Source organism: Cryptomeria japonica, chromosome 3 (assembly GCF_030272615.1).
Source record: "Cryptomeria japonica chromosome 3, Sugi_1.0, whole genome shotgun sequence".
Classification (NCBI taxonomy): Eukaryota; Viridiplantae; Streptophyta; class Pinopsida; order Cupressales; family Cupressaceae; genus Cryptomeria; species Cryptomeria japonica.
The window spans coordinates 411,064,541-411,085,350 of record NC_081407.1 but is presented as its reverse complement, the minus strand read 5'-3'; the positions used below and the strand labels follow the sequence as shown (position 1 = coordinate 411,085,350).

Genomic DNA, 20,810 nt, shown 5'->3' with positions numbered 1-20,810 from the left:
ATTAAACTATAAATTATCAAATATAAATATTAGATGTAATATATATTTTGTAGATAATATTAATTAAATATAATTATAAGTTATTATAAAATATAAAATATATAATAATAAATATAACTATAATATCATTTAAGAATAATAATAATTCACATTATATAAAATCTAATATATAAAAATAATTTAGTTTATATACTGAATAATATATGTAGAAATCGTGTTGAAAATTGTGTATATGTAGAATTTGTAACCATGAATAAGGTACAATTAGAGAGATGGGTGATTGTTATTTACAATATTTTCTAACACTAAAATTATTAATTATATTTGTCTATCTTAAATGATAAATAATTTAATTAAAATATTTTGACATAATTATAGATTTGAAATTAAATAATTAAGATTTAAGTTACAATATAATTAATGAAAAATATTTATATATATTTTATAAATATTTTGAAATATGAAATAACATTTGATAAGTTAGAAAAATAATTATATATACTTGAACCCTCGAATTAATTATCTATCCCAATACTTTTTGGGAACAATGATATTATTTACAAAATCCTGGGGTGAAAAACAATGTGAAAATGAGGAAATAGGTGAAAAATGAGAAACATAGGCTCGGTTTCCAACAATGCCGCCTAGGAATCTATGTTACCAGAAATAAGAAATGAAAATTTAAAGACAAATGCAACATGAAGAAAAATGAGATAGGGAAAGATTGTGTATAAGAAAAATATATATACATATGCATACACATATGTGTAAATTATTTGCAAAATATTATTAATTAAAAATTATGAAATATATATATATATATATATATATATATATATATATATATATATATATATATATATATATATATATATATATATATATATATATATATATATATATATATATATATATATATATATATATATATATATATATATATATATATAAACTAATTTTAAAAACATTTTAATCATTAAATATTTTTAAAAATACATAATAAGTATATTTAATTAAACAAGTGCCACGTAGTAGCTAGTACTTGTCATTTAAATAGAGTAATAGATATAATAAGTTAAATACATAAGATTTTAAAAATAGAAATAGACATTGAATTATAAGTCAAACTTCGAAATATATGCATTGTAGGTTAAAGTTATATGTAAATTGTAATTTGATTTTAATTTTAATTTTGAGAAATGAGATTGTATTAGAAATCATAAGATATACTATAATGTTATCTAATTCCATTCCACTTATTAGTGATATAATATTAAATTATAGTAAATAATATATTGTTATTTTGTATATTATATTATTTTTATTATTTAAAATAATTTTATTTTATTACAAAATTTATCTTTTATAAATAAGCATTAGGATTCTTATATTATTGTATGTTAATTATTATATTATTAATATATATTAATTATCTACTAATAAAATACATGATATATTAAAAACAATTCAAAAATTAAGTTTGGATTATGGTTAAAGTAGAGTTATGTTTAAAGTTGGTGTTAGGTTAGGCTTAGGTTAAATATGTTAAATTTCATTTAGAGATATTCATATAGACAAACATTAGGATTCTTATAATATTGTATTTTAATTATTATATTATATTATTGTATAAATTTCTCTTCATACTCTTTTAGATTTTGTAATTATCCTTTCTTATAATTTTTTATAGAATTTACCTTTTATCAAAAAAAAGATTATTGTATAAATTTTTATATGTTTATTATTATGTTGTTGTTATGGAGTTGTGTGTGGAGGGTGTTGTGTGCGGACTAGGGCATCGCAGCCCTAGATCGTGAGTGGCGCTTGGATGCTGGTGCGGCGGCGGGAGGGAGGTGCTGGCATGAGTGGGTGGTGTTGCGGGAGGGGCTGGTAATGGGGTTACGGGTGCGGAAGGAGGCGCGGTGGCTGCGGGTGGTGGGTGGTGCTGCGGGAGGTAGGGGCTCGGGGTTCCTGTGGAGACCCAGCCTGCTTGCGAGGAAGGGCAGTGGGGGTTTGATCTTCCCGGTGGTGGAGCTTGGTAGGGGAGGTGTGTATTTTCTTGCAGGGGGTGTGGTGTCCTTTCTCATTTCCTCTTGGGAGGTGGGCTTTCCTCGTGGTTCTATGTCTAGAACTGGTGGAGAGGCCTTGAAGGCGTCTCTCGATATGGATTTCCGTGCTATGGTGGGTTTGAAATCTCCATCCCAAAATGTCAAGACCTTTGATAATAACCTTTTTGCCTTAAATTCCAGGGCTGGTAGTGTTGGTTGCTCTCGGATCTTGAAGATTAATGGCTGCCTAGATAGGTGCAGCGAGAGACCAAGGTTGATTATTCCTTCGGAGATGATAGCGGAAGATGTTGATTACTTTTCAAAACACTCGTTATACTGCAAGTTTTTTGGGATGAGGGTTTCTTTGCAGTTTTTGGAGAACTGGGCTCAGAGGACTTGGGCACCAGAAGAGGAAATGGAGATTATGTTACTGGCAAGCAACTACTTCATGGTTACTTTCAACTGCATGGAGGATTGAAATAGGGTTTTTGAAGGAGGGTTGTATTTTTACAACCAGGTGGGGTTATTCATCAAACCTTGGCATGTCGGGTTCAACCCTTCAGAGGAGCTCCCGAATAGGGTCCCAGTGTGGGTTCGTTTACCGCGTTTTTCGATGGAATGTTGTCGGGAGGATGTGCTACGGATGCTCGCTTCAGTGCTTGGGAGGCCAGTTGGAGCCTCTACGCAAACCTTGGGGAGAAAGGTAATGATCTTCGCTCGTATTTGTGTTGAAATTACTCTTAGTAAGCCCTTTCTAGATGCTATAGATATGTGTGCGGGTTCTTATTCTTGGGTTCAACAACTGGATTATGAGACTACCATTTCGATGTCGTCTGTGTCATGAGTATGGTCATTTGCAGCGCAAGTGTCCTAGGTATAAACTGGTGGTGCGCCAACCTCAACAGCCGATGTGTAACACAGATGGGGCTGACAAAGGAAAAGCCGCCATGACTAGGGAAGTTGTGGGTACTGATGGTTTTGTCCCAGTTAAGACAAAGAACAAGAATTGAGGACAAAAGAGGCCCCTACAGGAGAGTCAGGAGGAGGATACCTTTAACAGATTTGAAGCCCTAGACGACCTTACCCAATAGGAGGTGAACCCTGGGTTGACTCCTTTGGATCAAGGTGCATCAAGGTTGGTCAATGATAGTGTGAATTGGGACTCGACCCAGGCTCTGCAAATTGTTGGGAGTCAGCAAATGAAGATGGATCTGCCAGTAGTGGCTCAGTTGGGGACCATTTCTAGTGTTGTAGTGGAGTTGGCTGGGGGGGATGTTTCTCCTACAACTCAAAAATTGGAATTTGTTGGGGCCAAAAGTAACAAGATGGCCTTACATTTGGGTCTCCATCAGAAGGACATTAAGAAAGGACCAATGGAGAAGATTTCAAAGGTTGGCAGAAAGAAGGATTTGGAGAAGATCAAATTGATGGGGGAGAATTTGGTTGAGTCAGGGTCAGTAAAGACTCTGGATTCTCATTTTTCCAATCCCCTGAAATGATTATTCTATCATGGAATGTGAGGGGCTTGAACAGTGGCCCTAGACAAAAAGTTGTCTGGGAGTTGATAAGGAGTCATTCTCCTGATATCCTATTCTTGCAGGAGATAAAACTCTATGTGGAAAGTATGATGGATTTGGTGCCAAAGCTATGGGGGAGAAGCCAGTGTCAGTGTATTGGGGCTATGGGCTCCTCAGGAGGGGTGGCCTGTCTTTGGAACCCTTTAAGGATTCACCCTATTTGGTGGGTTGCCTCCAGATCATCGTTATCCACGGTTGTCTCTAGTCTTGAGACTCAGGAATATATCTTGTTTACTAACATCTATGCCCCCACTGATCTTTAGGGTAAACAGAACTTATGGTCTCATATTTCTTGTATGTGAAGGTTGGTCCCTTTTCATCCTTGGATTATGGTGGGCAATTTCAATGCCATCCTTGAGTTGAGTAAGAAGAAGGGGGGTGTTATGCAATTAGAACCTTCTTCTTTCCTTTTTCGAGATATTATAGCATCGTTGAATCTTGTTGACATTAAGCTTGGCAATGGTTTGTTCACTTGGAACAATAGGAGGGTGGGGGAGTATTGGATTGCAGAGAGGTTGGATCGATTTTTGGTTTCTACTTTTTGGGTTGGTGGGGGCTGGTCCACAAGCTCTGAGATTATTGACTGGAGAAGATCAGACCACTGGCCCATCAAGATGGTTTCTTCTTCAGCTCGGGTTGCTCACTCTCCTTCATTCAAATTCCAACTTATGTGGTTTCGGGATCCTACTTTGCAAACTCTTGTAACGGAGTGGTGGAGGAAAGGGAGGCCTGCCTTTGGCACTGCTATGTACACTTTTTCCAAGCAGCTACAATTTGTTAAGTTTTAGCTTAAACAGTGGAACCGTCAGGGTTTCGAGAACATTTTTCATGCTAAGAAAGCTGCTCAAATAGTGTTGAATGGCATCACCAGTGAGATCAGAGATCATGGTTTGCCTGAAGCCTTTCTTAGGGAGGAAGACAGAGCTGGCAAGGCTTTAGAGGAATGGGAACTCAGGGAAGAAATATACTAGAAACAAAGAGCTCGTATTGATTGGCTTCAAGAGGGGGATAAGAACACTGCTTTCTTCTTCAACTCAGTGAAAGCAAGAAGACATGGAAATTTCATTCCTGTTCTAGTCAATGATAGAGGTGAGCAGTTTTTATCCTTGCAGGAGATCTCTAGGGAGTCTTTACATTATTTTCGGTCCCTCTTTAATGAGGATTCTTAGGGGGAATCGGTGGAGGAGAATCAAGTTATCGATTGCGTTCCTTCTCTAGTTACTATGGAGATGAATGAGCAGCTTATGAGTCCCATTTTGCAGGAAGAACTAGAGAGGATTGTTTTTCACATGAGAAAGGGAAAGGCTCTTGGACCGGATGGGTTCTCGGTTGAATTCTTTCAAGATTTCTAGGATATTATCAAATTGGACTTATGGGAAGTAGTTCAAGAGTCCCAGAGGAATAAGCAGATGCTTCGGGCTTTGAATGCGACTTTCATTGCACTAATCCTCAAGTGTGATGGGGCTGACCGGTTAGGCCAATTCCGCCCTATCTCTCTCTACAATGTGATTTATAAGATCATCTCTAAGATGATAGCGGATAGGTTGAAGAAGTGTCTGGGGGATGTTATCTCTGAGGAGCAGAGCGGGTTTGTGGAAGGGTGTCAAATCTTGGATGGGGTGGTCATTGCTACGGAGACCATTCATTCTATGGCAACCTCCAAGGAAAAGCTATGTTTATTAAGCTGGATATGGCTAAGGCTTACAATAGAGTTCGTTGGTCCTTCCTCCAGAAGATCCTCGGGGCTTTTGGCTATGCTGATGAATGGATCCAATGGGTTATGAGTTGTGTTACGTCTACCTCTTTCTCTGTGCTAATCAATGGAGATCATATTGAGCTGTTTGGTGCTTCTAGGGGTCTTCACCAGGGGGACCCCCTTTCCCCTTACTTATTCAATCTTCTGGCTAAGGGTCTGGGGAGGCTGATTAAGCATAATGTGGGTTTGGGTATTATTCAGGGTTGGAGTTGGGGTAATGACTTGCAGCCGCAGTCTCATTTGTAGTTTGTTGATGACACGACCCTAATGGGTCTTGCTCGGATTAGAGAAGCCACTAATCTGCGTAAGGTTTTGGATGTTTATCTTGTGGCCTTGGGCCAGTTGATCAATGAGGATAAATCTTCTATCCTCTTCTTCAACACTCCTGGAATTATTCAAAGGAGGATTGCTCTTATCTTGAGATTCCAAGTTGGCTCTCTGCCCTTGACTTATTTGGGTATTCCTATTTCTCCTGGTAACCCTCCTAGGGAATCGTGGCAGGGTATCTTGGATAAATTTCACACAAAGGTTGAACACCAGACAAATAGATGGTTATCCTTTGCTGGGAGGGTTCAGCTGATTCAGTCGATGGTTCAGGCTCTTTCAATTTATCAATGTATGCTACAAGTGGCTCCTAAGTGGTTCTTGAAGGGATTGGACTCTCTGGCAAGGCAATTCTTATGGGCAAGCAATCTATCCTCTTCCAAATGGAGTCTTGTCAATTGGGACTTGGTGTGTAGCCCGAAGCAGTCAGGGGGGGTTGGTTTAAGGCAGTCTATGTTATTTGGGGAGGCTCTGGCGACTAAATTGTACTGGAGGTAGTGTGTTGAGCAGGATCGAGGCTAGACGAGGATTTTAGCCTACAAATATATGTAGAGGATCCCGATGGAGGAAATTCCAAGATATCCGCTTGAGGGAAAAGGTTCAATGATTTGGTGTACTCTCAAGAAGGGGGCTTCTCTTATTAAGGAAGGTCTCTTTTAGATTCGCAGGAGAGGGAAGAGGTCCTTTTTTGGAATGACTCTTGGGATGGATACCCCCCCATCCTTGATCAGTTTCCTAACCTTGGGAATCTTTGCCAGAGGTTTTTGGAGGCAGGGTGGTCAAGGGTGAGTGACTTCAAGGCTATTTATAGGTGTGGGCGGCTGGAGATGGAGCAGTGGAAGGCTCCTAATGAGTGGTCGGTTTCTGGGATGGAGGAAGAGTGTGCTAAGTTGCATGGCATTCTGGCAAATAGACACTATAGTTCCCTCAAGGTTAGGGATGGACTTGCTTGGTTTCTGAATCCTAAGGGCATCTTTACTATGGCTAGTGGATACCGAGAGCTGCTGAACCGAAGACTAGGGGGAAGAGAGATGCACTGGTGGAAACATGTGTGGAATATTTTTTCTTGGTCGAAGTGCAGCTGCTTCGCTTGGACTTTGGCTTTGAATAGATGCCTAACTTGGGACAATATTCGCAAGCAAGGATTCTTGGGGCTTTCCATTTGTGCTTTGTGTGGTAATGGGGAGGAAGATTCCTCACACCTATTCTTCAGATGCCCCTTCTCTATGCTTATTTGACATTACTAATGGGGGGTATGGAAGCATTATTTTGTTCACGCAGATTCTCTGGTGGAGTTTTGGAGCAGTTTGGGCAAACCTCCTATCTCGTCCTCCTTCCTCCAGACTGTCTGGTATATTGGACCCATTTTCATACTATGGCAGATCTGGCTTGAGAGGAACAGGAGGATCTTTCATGAGGTCAGATTGTTAGTTCAGCAAGTGTAGAATATAATCATTGTTATGATTCGGGAGACGGTGGAAGCTAAAAGTGAGGTGAATTTTCCTTTGGATAGAGATGAGGCGGATATTATGAGTAGGTTCGGATTGCAGGAGTTTTCTCCTGCCTCAGCTTGTGTCAGGAGAGGTAGATGTACCATGAAGAAGGTTCAAAGGGTGGGAAGGTGGATGCCCCCTCAGGATGAGTTTATCAAGATTAACACCGATGGCTCCTATGGGAGTAACCCAGGCCCTGCTAGGGTTGGTGGTGTTGGCAGGAATCATGTGGGGGAGGTGGTCTTCTTCTTTTCGTTGCATAAAGGGTGCCAGTCTAATAATTTTATGGAGGGTTTTGCAATTCTCTATGCCCTGTAGTGTGCCTAGGAATTGGGATGAAGGAAGGTTATCTGCGAATCAGATTCACAAATTATTGTGAACTTGTTGATAGAGCAGAAGGTGAGTGGGATTCATTGGCAGTTGGCAGGGATTGTTTGTCAGCTTCTTCATATTAGCTCGTTAATGGAGCAGGGGTCTTTCATCCACATTCCTTGTGAATAGAATAGAGCAGTTGATTGTTTGGCTAAGTGGGCCTCGAAACATGGTAGTGATTGGAAAGTTGAAGGTTGGGAGCATCTCTCCTCGGATTATTGTCAGGACTTGCAGAAGATTTTTGCTAAGGACATGGATGGTTATGAAGCTGGCTGATCTTGGGCTGGGTTTGTGGTTCATTTTTGGGGCCTTGGGGCTTTGGTTCTCTTTGTAATTCTTGTGTCTGATTTTCAATAAATTTTTTACCCCTTTATTCAAAAAAAAATAAAAATTATTATGTTGTTGTTAATTATTAATTTATTATTATATATTAGTACTATATTATTAATTTATTGCATATGTGGATAACTAAAATTATAGTTTATGTTTTTTTATATTATAAATTTTTATATGTTTAATATTATGTTATTTTTATTTATTAATTTATTATTATATATATTAGTATTATATTATTATTTTATTGAATAATATGAGGATAACTAAAATTATATTATTAGTTTATGTTTTTTTATATTATATATGTTTATATTTATATAAAACTTTAAAAGATTTAGATACATAGTCAAAATTAATTGTTAAATATTTGTTTGGTGTATGTGTAAAATAAATTTCATAAGAAATTTAAACATACCACATAATATGTTAAAGTACCTAGCAAATTGTCTAAAAAAATTCATTCAAATAGTGGATCTGTGAAATCCGGTAATAAGATGCAAATTTTTCAAGCCAATTAGATTGGATAAAATTAATTTCTATCATTTACAGACTTAAAGATCATGCATCTTAACTTTATAAAATTTTAAAAAAATCTATCAAAACCAAAAATCTATAGGTCTAATTGGTGGACAAACAATTAAATGATAACGATTTAACATAAATGGAGAGCAATCGATTGCAATAGTACTAGCCTAACAACAAGTACTAATAACTTCATACTTTTAAAAGTGCAAAATTGTTTTTAGTTTAAACATTAAAAAATTAAATAGATAAGTCTAATGTACTCTTGTAATTAAATTCATAAATGCGACATGTTTTATTTTTTGAATTGAACGGCTCGGTAACGACTGTCACGTGAGGACGAAAAACGTGTTTTGGCCATTGACAAACGAGAAAGAGTGTGTGTAGGAACAACATTAGTACATAGTTTAATTTTTTTATTTATTTTGACTTCTGATTGGATATAGTTATATTTCTTCAAATTTTTAAACAAAAATATAATAAAATTGCTAGGAAAAATGTGAACTACCAATCAAAAAATAACAAAAACTGTAAATAAATTTATGAAAGTGAAAAATCTTTATGTATCTTTATAGATCATAAGATAATATTTTTTTCTGATTGATTGGCACTATTTTCAATAAATGTAGTAATTAAATTGAGGAACATTAGTCTCTATAGGCAGTACTAATAATTAAGACTACCACAATTGATGTACTTGATCTGTCATACAAGAATCTTCTAACAAGCCAAAGAAATGCAAGTTAGGAGTCATTCTAACTTATTGTAGGCAACTTAATTCTGGCAGAGGGTTGCTATTTAAATTTTTTGAATGGAATTAAAAGGATTGAAAACCACTTCACCACTTCATCGACTAGTGATCAATACACAAGCACAACCATTAATTGCAAGACAATTTCATGACTCCAATATCAAGAAGGTGATATGTTCTAATATTATTTTATCTAGTGTCATTAATACAACGCTAATATTTACAAATTTTGTGAAACAAATGGTTAGAAGTGGAAGGACATCATCTTAACTAAGCATATTGTGACACCCAATAACATAAGAGGTTAAAATATAAAAATTATTTAATTTTTTGTACTTGTTTTTTCTTAAGTTATATCAAAATTTATGATGTTTCATTTCTTAAAAGTCTTATACTATGTAATGTTTAAACTATTGTTGTTCTACAATTACTTTTAATTTTGTTCTACTAAAATTGTTTTCAATAATACTAATTTGTTAAATATTTGATTAAAAAAATAATTATTTTTTTTAAGGCAAATTCAATAAAAATATTTAGATAGTATTTCACATTCTAATTGAGAGCATCATTAAAGTAATGTTCTAATTATTAATGAAAATAAAAGGTTTTTAGATAAGCTGAAACTTCTTTGACTGAGAATAAGGAAGAGTATCTATTCAAAATCATCTCAACTATATTGGAAAGTAAATTGTAGATAGTTAATGCCAAAATTCAAATATGCTTGACCTTTTCAATATATAAAAAAAAGATGAGAAATGTAACATAGTCAGCCTGCAACACTTGCATCCATGTCCCATGTGCATTTTAAGTGCTAAAATCACAACACAGATGTGCAGCATAACATTAAAACCTTTAGGACCATATGATATGCATTCCTTCATTAGGTAGTCATGGTGGAATTGCTAGAATTGCTACAGTTGTAAACCAAACACAGAGAGGCACGCATAATCAGACCAATTCAACGGTTAGTAAACAATCTTAACTTTCTCTTCAAGCAACCTCCATCTGTACTTCCAATGTCTGAACCAGATCAATGGCATTAAGCAAGCCTGACGTACATGGAGTAATTCTGAACCATTGATAAACAACAATGACGGACATAGTCAGAGAGCGAGTATTGCCTCTGTAAACTCAAACAACTTTTGTCAGCCAAATCTTCTGATGAAAATCCTGCTGATTCTTCACGAAATATTTGCTTGCCCTTTAAAGAACCAGTTGATACGCCCAATATAAGTCAAAGTCTCAAGCAAGCTTATGATGAGCAATAGAGATTTAAGAGCTCATTTAGAGTATTAATCATTACTACTGTATGGATGTGTCTGGCTTCAAAATGACAATATGGATTGACTAACATGCGTGTATTACACTGTCGATTTTACAATAACAGTTACGATTGACTAACACATCATTATCACATTATATGAAAAATCTATTTTGAAGCCAGAATAACGGCAACCCTCTAACACTAATTTTTCAATTGAACAACTGTAAATTAACTTGGTTTTATAGTCCATGGGTTGTTGTAGTTTACGTCATGCCATAACTAGCAAATAGTGATTGAAATAAATGGAAGGGAAACGGTGGAAACCTATATTGAAAATTTCTCTGCATAAGATTACAAAGATACTCATTTAGTCCAGATAAGAAGTTTAACAGGGGGGAAAGACAGAAGTAAAGCTCATGGTTACTTATTTCTGTTTATTTGCATTACTCTTGTTCACCCATCTCTCTGTTTGAGCCCAAGGCAGAGAAAATTATGACAGTCTAGGTAAGTATACAATTCTAATATTATTAATCGTATTTAGAAGGTCCTTATCTTTTTTCAATCTTCCCGCTTTCTCAAGCTCTTTTAGAAAGGTTAATTTGGTTAATCAATCTTATTATGTATACAATTCTGATACTATTAATCATGTTTGAAAGGTCGTAGATTGGACATCTCTGTCTTTTCTTCAAGCAATTTTCATGATTTCTTTAGAATAATTTGGTTACCAGTTACTCTACTTACCGGTCAAACCCTGCTATGGATTGAATTTATATTTTAGATATTTTTTTTTAATAAACCTCCTTAATTTTTTACTGTTTAGACATTAATAAGAACTATTATTGTGTTCCCTGTACTGCACCACCGCAGATTTTACATTGGCTGTGAATTATAACAGGAAGGAAGAGGTAAAACATCGCAATTCTAGGTTTATTTTATTTTATTCACCATTGTTTATGTTATCTTAATCGATTTCTTGGTGGTTATGTTTAGAAATGGGTGAAGCGAGAAATAGTAATTATAGGATCAAGCCCCAGACATTGTAGATATAAATGTGGGAAGTGCAGACCGTGCAGAGCAGTGCGGATTCGCATCGAGACAGGGAGCACAGAGGAGTATTATCCGGAGGTCTGGAGATGCAAATGTAGGGGCAAAATTTTCAATCCCTGAATTAAACAATGTAATTCTTTGGCATTGTTGCATATCATAATACAACTTGTAATAAATCCGATATGATGTGTGATATGGGTAATTTGTTTTTGTTTCTCGACACAAATGTATCGTTAAATTCATGATTTATATGTTATTTTTTATGGAAGATTTTATATCATATGTGTTTTGTTATTCGTAAGGAGTATGAGTTTACATTCATATCTTTTCAATTAAAAGTCAAGAATTGAGGGGTATCTATTCTTGAACAAAGTTGTTTGGGACACGATACTCACCTCATTTCTTATATCATACTTTTGAGGGTTTGAACATTGATAGATAATCGTAATCAAGAAACATAATATCAACATCATCAATTGTACCCAACGATCAAATTACAACCCTTTAATAATTACTTATATTTGAAATCTAATTACTCCTCCCCTTTATAACTAGATATAAACGTAGAATGTTGAAAACATGACTGAAATTTAAATACAAAAGATCTTGACTCTTGACTCTTGACTCTTCCTAAAGTGTACTTAAAGTTATAATTCTACTTCAATCAGACCTTCTCAACCTTTTGTTGTCAAACACAAACTAAAACCTTGAATATGATGTACTCCTATATGGGTTAAAGGCCATGCATCATGCAACATTCTAGAGAGTAAGTCAAAGCAATTAAAGCCACTCATGTTTGCATAGTACCTCTTTTGCTCAAATAAAGCCTTGAATGTGATATAAGACCTCTTGATAGTGAGCATGAAAATAGACTTTGGGAAATCTACAAATCTGCTTTGAGAAAGGCAAAGAGAGTAACTCAAAAAAAAGTATTTTATTGGAACGAATGATAATGTTATCTTTCAATAAAGTTAAAAGAATTATTCTATTGTATTATCTAAAAAATAAAAGTATAAAGTAAATCTATAAAATTTATATTAGGTAATGGAATTAAATGATATTTTATTAAAAAGGTATTTCTAGATATTTTTCAAATAAATTTTGGAAGATAAAAGAAAAAAATATTCAATTATTTCCTCTCCCTCAATCTATAAAATAAAAGTTGGACATATAAGAGGATCATTTATTGTATTTTTTTTTTTGTTGGTAATAGTTTTTGTATTATATTAATGCAAACTTTTAAGCATACAGAAATGTAGTCTCCCATAGTCCATTTACATATTGTAGGCAGAAAACCCCCATACTACCCACAACCATACATTATGTTCTAAAAAATCGTACAAACTATGCAAGTCCAAAAAAGACTAGTTCAATGCTGCTCCCGCCAAACCCAGATATTACATAAATAGTTTAGTTTTAACAGTTAACTATTAACAAAAAATTTGTAAAAGCATATAAAAACAATGGCCAAATGGCCACTCACTTGATGTCGCCCTGGCTCTCCTTCTCCCCTCCCTCCTTGGTGGTCGGAGCTTTACCTCTTGCCGCTTCACATTTCATCTTTGAGATGCAATCCAAACATCCGAAGTCAGGGTCACCTTCCAAGCTTGCCATCAACTGAACAATCCGTCCTTCCTCAAACTTGTCTCTCAGGTCTCTACCGACTTCCATCTGTGCTACCACCTATAAAGCCTTCAGGACTTTGTCCACCCTAATTAGTTCCACACGTAGCTTCATAGATTCCCATCCAATACGAGCACGTTCACGATATTGTTCTTTTATATCCGACCAAAGGACAAAAGGCAACAACTCCTCCTATTCATCTCCCTCCTTGATACAAATGCCTACTTGAGGCACAACCCACTCCAGAAGTGAGTCAAGATTGAGCAAGTACTCCCCATCAATCAGTTTGGTCAATGTGAGTCTAATCTTCTACACCTCCTGCTCAAACTCGCATGCCCATGCTAGAATCAAGGAGTACACCTCCATATTCATCCGGTATCGGTGGCGGACATGCACCACCTCTTCTGCAAGCATGAGGCAAGCCGCACTCCACAGCTTCTCCACCTTGTAACGGAAAAGTCCTTGCATCCTCTTCTCCGTCACCTTGCCCAGGAATGGTACCAACTTCTTATCTGTGCGCAAGGTGAAGTTTGCTTCCATAGTCACTTGCAAATTGAAACTGCACCATCTTCTGCAATGACAATGTCATAAAAGCCACAAAGTAGGGCAATCAATTAAAAAACACACAAACACTAGCTCGCAAACCAAAGGGAAATAAATTCATCCGTCGTCGTTTAGGATGAGTAATGAATACAAAAAAGATGACATAAATGCCATGAGATTGTATGGAAGATTTTCTGCCATCCTCCACCCACACCAAAACGTGCGACCTACCAAAGATAACTACCACATTCAAGGAGAAAGCACCAACTTGTGTGGTGTATTTGCCAAAAAACTTCCCTTGCTTACATATTGCAGGTTGCAAATTCCTAAAAGACTGCATTTAAGACCATCTCCACATTCTTCCATCTCCTTTCCATCACTTGGTCATATAACTGTCCATATCACATCCAATATTAGATAGAAAATTTGCCACTGCATTTGCTCCTCGCCTGACATGGGAGACACGAAATTCCATGAATGATTTGAGCTTCTCTTGGATCGTAGACACCCAGCGGTTTATTTTCCAGCATGGAGTGTTGCCTTTAGCAATTGCGTTAATAACTACCTAAGAATCCTCTTCCAAATGCAGTCGTTGGACTTTCATATTTAAAGCCAACTCAGTTGCTAGAAATGCCACCTGGACCTCTGCTTCATTATTCGTACCATCCTACAAACGTTGTGCTCCTTTGAAGAGGATAGACCCGTTATCATCCCTCGCCACCACCCCAACACTTGAGATTCCCGGATTTCCTCTTGAAGCACCATCAAAATTGACCTTTATCCACTCTTTACTAGGTGGTTCTCATTCAACATTCCCTATATTAGAAAAAGGATCAACCCTCGAGGACCCATTAACGGGTTAGGAACATCTATTGTATTATTATTAAAAAGATCTCAAAAATCAAACATCTAGTTTTCATCTTTTGACTAAAAGACAAAAATCTTTTTGATTTTTAGATTGAATTTGCAAATGAAAATCCTTGTATCTATTAGAGGCACTTCCATTTAAGAATTTCATACACACAAAAAGATTATTTCATGAAAATATTAAGATTTTGGTAGTTATGAGTTGTATTTTCAATTTGTACACACACGTGTATATATATATATATATATATTTTTTTTTTTTTTTTTTTTTTTTTTTTTCCTGTGTGTGTGTGTGTCAACTTGTTGAACTAATAGTTTTTAAATTTATGAATTCTAACTCAGATTGATGATATATTCATATTTATATAAATAGAGTTGTTGGTGTTCCAACAATAATATCTTTGTTGTTTCAATTGTAAAGATTATTTAAATATTAAGTTATAATATTTTAGCACTATTTAAAGAATTACATTATAACAACTATTCTAGAAAACTTTAATGTGAATTGGAATCCATAGAGGATTTTAGATTGATGTACATTTTTGGGATCCTAGTGTATAAATAATTTCTCTCTCAAATGTTAGTAAGTTTTATAGTCCCTTGAAGCTATCATACAATGGATGAATTGGTCTATATTACTTTGTTTGATGATAAATACTTTGAAATGCCATACAAAGTTAAAGATTAAGATTGTAGACTAGATTTAGGCCATCCACTTTGTAGACTAGGTTGTATTCCTTTTATGTAGGTCATTTTACATCTTTATTGAATAGAAATTGATATAATAAAGGGGTCACAACTTTAAAATAAATACATCATGTTAGTTATATTCCTTAGAAACTGTACAATTGTCAAAAGGAGTTGTAGTATTATGTTAGTGTGTCATACAAATCTTGGAAGCTGGATTATAAAATTTCAAAGGTGCTTTATAAATTTTGGTCAAATTTTGAAGTGTTATAAATAGTCATACCTCATACGTGAATAATAGAGGGTTTGCATCAATTTATTTCATCTATTCAAAGTTGAGATTAATTTATTTTCATTACTTTTAGTTGATTAAACTCTTACAAACTACAATACAATATGGTATTAGTATTTCATCATATTTGTGGTTAGTACATTTATATATTTGTTAACAAAAATAATTTTAGTTAAGATTTTTCTATTATAATTAGAAATATAGTTGTAGTGTCATGAAATTGTGACCCTTGCAATTGTCGACCATATTAGGGTCCTCACACAAGTGATTCAAATCCCTAAGCCTGATCGGAGACTGAAGACTTGCTCGACACCTGAAGACTAGATCTCTCTTGCCCTCTGCACTGCCTTGACTACATCGTATCCTAGAAAAAAGGGCAGGAGAGGGGCATGGCGCCCCTACCCTTGCCCCATTTTGGGGCAGGACCCTTTTGAATTATGCTTTGGTGGTTGTGCATTGAGCAGGAAAACTCCCCTAGTGTTGGCTTGCGATGAAAAATCAGTCAATTAGCCCTAATTGACAAGTATATAAGTTGCATTTTCCCTCTCATTTGCATAAGTTTGATAAGCAATAAGATAGATACATGAGATCACACATTCAAGCATCCAAGCATTCTTTTCTAGGATTGAGCATTCTCAAGTCTCCTTTCAAGGATAGGTGTTGCATTCAAGTCAAAGATTCAACCATTGAAGAGGAGATTCATTCCAACATTCAACTTCATACGATAAATTCTATCAACATTTCTATCACAACCTCCCTTGAGGTGATTTATATTTCAATCTTTCATTTACATTTGCTTGCAAGTACTTTCTTTCATCATTTGGTTAATTCCAAAACTAGGGTTTGACCTAAAGGTAAACCCCCAATTCCAACCCCTTTTCCTCTATTTTATGTGTGTAGGTTGCAGGTGCGCGACTGTACTTTTGAATTTGGACTCCATTTGTAGAGGCGAAAAAAACCCTTTTCGTTTTGCAGATTTTTCGGAGGATCATGTACACTCCCGCCATGGTCTAGGCAACTTTTTCTCAAATTCGTAGGGCAGCTTTGTCTCTGCAGATTATTTCCAAATCCAGGTGCACAGCTTCATCCTACGCTTCTATATTGAGTTACAATCATATCTTTGTCACTTTTTCACTTGGTTATAAGTACACAATTCAATTCAAATCTCATTCCAAAAGAGGGGATTAACTTACCATTCTTATATCACTCATAATTCAAACTCCTTTTCTAGAGGTTGAATCTAGTGTATTTTCCCCTCTCTTCTAATGTAATGTGTTAAAGTGTTTGAAGGGAAATCCAAAGTGAAACTTTCATCTCTCCTCGGAGGGAAGAAAAGATTTCCTCTAGATCTCCATCATTCATCTTTTTTCAACATTACAACAGTATGGAATTTTAGTTTTCATGTTTAATTTTAAATTGTGTAAATTTAATGGTTTTCAATTGATTAATATAGCTTTGTTTAAAGATTGGAAGGAATTGTAACCAAATCTTTTCATAAATATTGCATTAATATTCTAATAGATCTTGGAGGGTATTGCCACCAAACTTTATTAGTAATCATTCATAATCTATCAATGCATGAAATTTAATTATGTATCTTGCTGCTAGTAAATGAAATAAATTTAATTATTTTTGCATTCTAACTATTGTATGCTCTCATACAAAAGAGTTCAAAATGAGGAGTCGGAATGGGAAAGATTCTGGGGCTAGGGTTTCTGCAACAGGGGAGGAAGGCAAGAGTGAAGGGGAAGCATATGATGATGAAGATGAAGAGGCTTTTGTTTCTGGAGGAGGTGTTCCCCTTCAGTGGCCTCCTGAGGGGTGTCATGAGCCTCGTGGCTCTGTTTTTTCCAAACTTCAGGCTTGTTGGAAATGACACTCTCTTCTCTTTGTTTTGTTTGGGTTTCTTGCCCACATCTGTTGTTATATCTGGGTGACGATGAGGTGTAGGAGCGAGCTTGTTTCTAGGGCTTGTGTTCCTACTTTGAGGGAGGAATGTGGAAGTGATGAGGATGTGGATGTGGTTGGAGATGTTGAGGTTTCTATTTCAAGACGTGTTGTTCTCCTTCCATGGCCTCCTAACGAGTGTGGTGAGTCAGCTCGATGGATTTGGCAGACATTTTCTACGAGGAGGACTTATGTGGTTTTGTCCTGCTCTAATGGTCTATGGCTTTTTGGAGATTTATATTTTGGGGGCATTGTAGATTTGGTGCTCTCTATTTTAGCCTCTACTTTGGAGCATATTGCGGCTTGGATCTCTAGTTGCCCCGTATTTCTATGGGGGTTTGCTTTCTTGGGTTTTTGGCCATCGACGCTTCTTTGGTTTTTTATGGGGTTTTGTCCCTTGTCTTGTTGGTGGACCTTGTGCATCTCTGGATCTTTCTTTTTCTTGTGGGGTCCTGATTCAGTTCTAGCTCTCACTTTTCTTTCCCTGGCTATATCTATGTATTTTTTTGAAGGCTTGTAGTTAGTTTTGGTTTGGGAATGGCTTCCCTACCCTCTTTTCTCCTTCCATGCTTATTCTATTGAGGTGAATAGCTTTTCTATTGGGGAAAGGAGTGGCTGGTGGGTTATTGCTAAATGGAGACTCCTGTTTGACAGGTTTGTGGCTCTTCTTCTCTTTAAGGTTTTGGGAGCCTTTTTAAAACCCAATACTCTTGCTCTCTTGGTTTTGTCTCAGCATCTTTGGTCTTCTTTGGTTTAGCCTATTGACGTGGCCCTTTCTTCTATTGAGGTGGAGATGGTTTGTTCCGGAGATGACCTGTCTTCTATTGAGGTGGAGTCAGGTGTTGTGTGTGATGTTAGGAGTTACTGGTGGTTTGTTGATGGTTGATTGTGGCTTGGTCGAAAGGATAATGAGACTGGTTTGTATGTTGAGCTTCATTATTCTTCTCTTATAGAGGTGGAGTTCTTGAAGAATTTGGTGATCTTTGTGGTGCTCATTCTTAAGTTTAAGGTTATGGGAGTCTTGTTAAAACCCATTCTTTTGGTTGAGCGATCCTTGAAAAACCCTATGTTGTTGGTTTTTGGGAACTAGTTCAAAACCCAAGTTGAAGGTTTGGGGAGCCTTTCAAAACTCTTTGGTCATAGACTATGTCTATATGCTTATCAACAAGAATTTGGTGGTTGTTACTTGGAGATCTTTGATCATCCTCACTGTTCAAGTTATGGGTTCCTGGCAAAACCTTTGGTATCTATTGAAGGTTAAGGGAGCCTTGATAAAACCCTTGTGCTCGTGAAAGGCTTTGGCTTTCTTCCTTTTCAACTAGGTTTCATTGATACCTCTTTGTTGCTAGGCTAAGTTTGGGCTGCTGGTTATCTTTGATGTAACTTTTGGTAGCTATCTATTATAGATTTCAGATGCTTGTAAAATATGAGGGTTCTTCAAAACCCGTTGTTAGGGGTTTCGAGTCCCCTAGAAACCCATTTTTCCCTTAATCAAAACTATTGTATGCTCTCATCATGTCCATTCTAGAATGTCAGTAATAAAAAAAGTGTTACAATTTGTATATGATTACTAATTAATTGTTAACATTATCAAAATATCCAAATTAGAACAATATAACATTTGGTATCAAAGTTATACTACAAAAAGCTAGCTTTAGATGCAAAATAATTCACATGCATGTACTAGTAATATAAAATATTATTAGAAAAATCAAATTAAATTATGGGAGAGAACAAAGATTGATTCTTTTCTTAATCCTTTAGAAAAAGTTAGAGTGAATTGGAAAGTACTATAAGAGGGTTCATGTATATTAGAGCAAGAGTCCAATAATCAATCTATGATTAGTCCTACTTCCAATATTTTTCAGCCAAGGTTCTTATAAAAAAAATAACACACAAGAAGAGCCAAATTTTAACCAAGTCAATTAGTGGATTTATTTTTTATTTTTTTTAATCTTTAAATTTATTTAACATCACATAATAGAAATCTTTGTAAATAGTAACAATTAGAAGAATAGTGTGATAGAGATAAGTAAAATTAAAAGGAAGTATAGATAACTTGTTGATTCTATTTGATCAGAGTAATAATATTTATAAAATGCAAAAGCATTAAAAACAATTGAAGAAATTGAACTAATTGAATGCCACACATTATCAACTAATAGGCAACAATTTATTAGCAATGTGATAACATAAAATATCTATGCTAATATCCCATTCTATTCCATCTTTCTTGCAATTGTACCCCCAAAACAACTCAAATTTCACCTTGCCGAGAGACTTGGTGAGTATATTAGCTATTTGAGAATCTGTTGGGTAATATTGGAGTTGGATGTGATGATTCAAGACTTGCTCTCTAATGTAATGATATTTGACCTCAATATGTTTTATTCTTTCATGAAGATTCTTTAAAAGCTTCAACACACCCTGAATGCCATAATAAAGACTAAGTAGATCATGTTTAGGAATGCCCACGACAATCAAAATGTGACATAATTAAATTGTTTCACATATAGTGTTGAAAACAAGATAAAACTTTGTAGTTAAATTGTGCTAGTAATTTTATGTATCCAAATAAACAAATAGCAAAAAATCATTGATGGAAAAATTACAAAATAAATGCAAACCATAACTCAATAATTACGTGGAGGAACCCTTACAAGAAAAAACTCCACACCCAAAGAGATCCAATGCTTGTATCAATCCACCAAATGAGTACATCAATACAACTTCTCTCTTTGAATCGCTACAACACTTTATTGCTTCAACAATCCGTGGATAACATATGTTTCCTTCAACTCAAGAACTAAATATATAGGCATGAGAGAAATCATAAATCATGATGGTTTGGTAGCATCGTAAATTATATCGTAAAGAAAACATCCATCAATAAACATATTTCCTTCTTTTTATGTGTAGGAAATTGCTTCAAGAGCTACAAGGGAAGACTTTGATAGAGAAAATGACAAAATCAACTCAGCTTTTGAAGGCACGGAAAGTAGAGAACTAGGTCAGTCCGCACCTCCCAATCCCAAGAATTTCTATTGATCTTTTGATAGTAGATTGTGTGCATCATCTTGATCTAGAAAACATTTAGTTTGTCTGCATCTGACATTTGCAAGATCGGGTTGGCCTACACCTCTTGGTTTTGATAATTCCACCCAAATTTTTTGTCATAGGTTATGATCTACTTCTCATCCTCAGATCCAAGTTTATGACTCTGCATGATATCTAGAACTTACTATTACTATATAACTATAAGAAAATTATTTTATGTTAAATTCTCATTGTTTGTCCTAGATCTAGCATTGCAATTCAAACTTAATTCAAATTTAGTTTCAACTCAAACAAAAGGGAACCA

The 20,810-nt window shown here is 35.5% G+C and overlaps 1 non-coding gene across 1 annotated transcript; it reads left to right on the top strand.

The window, feature by feature from the left end:
- Positions 1–10,801: 10,801 nt before the first annotated feature.
- LOC131069501 (uncharacterized) lies at positions 10,802–11,751 on the top strand. The gene is made up of 3 exons (XR_009371859.1): positions 10,802–10,947; positions 11,311–11,348; positions 11,434–11,751. It is a non-coding gene; the product is annotated as an uncharacterized LOC131069501 (transcript).
- The last annotated feature ends 9,059 nt before the right edge of the window (positions 11,752–20,810 follow it).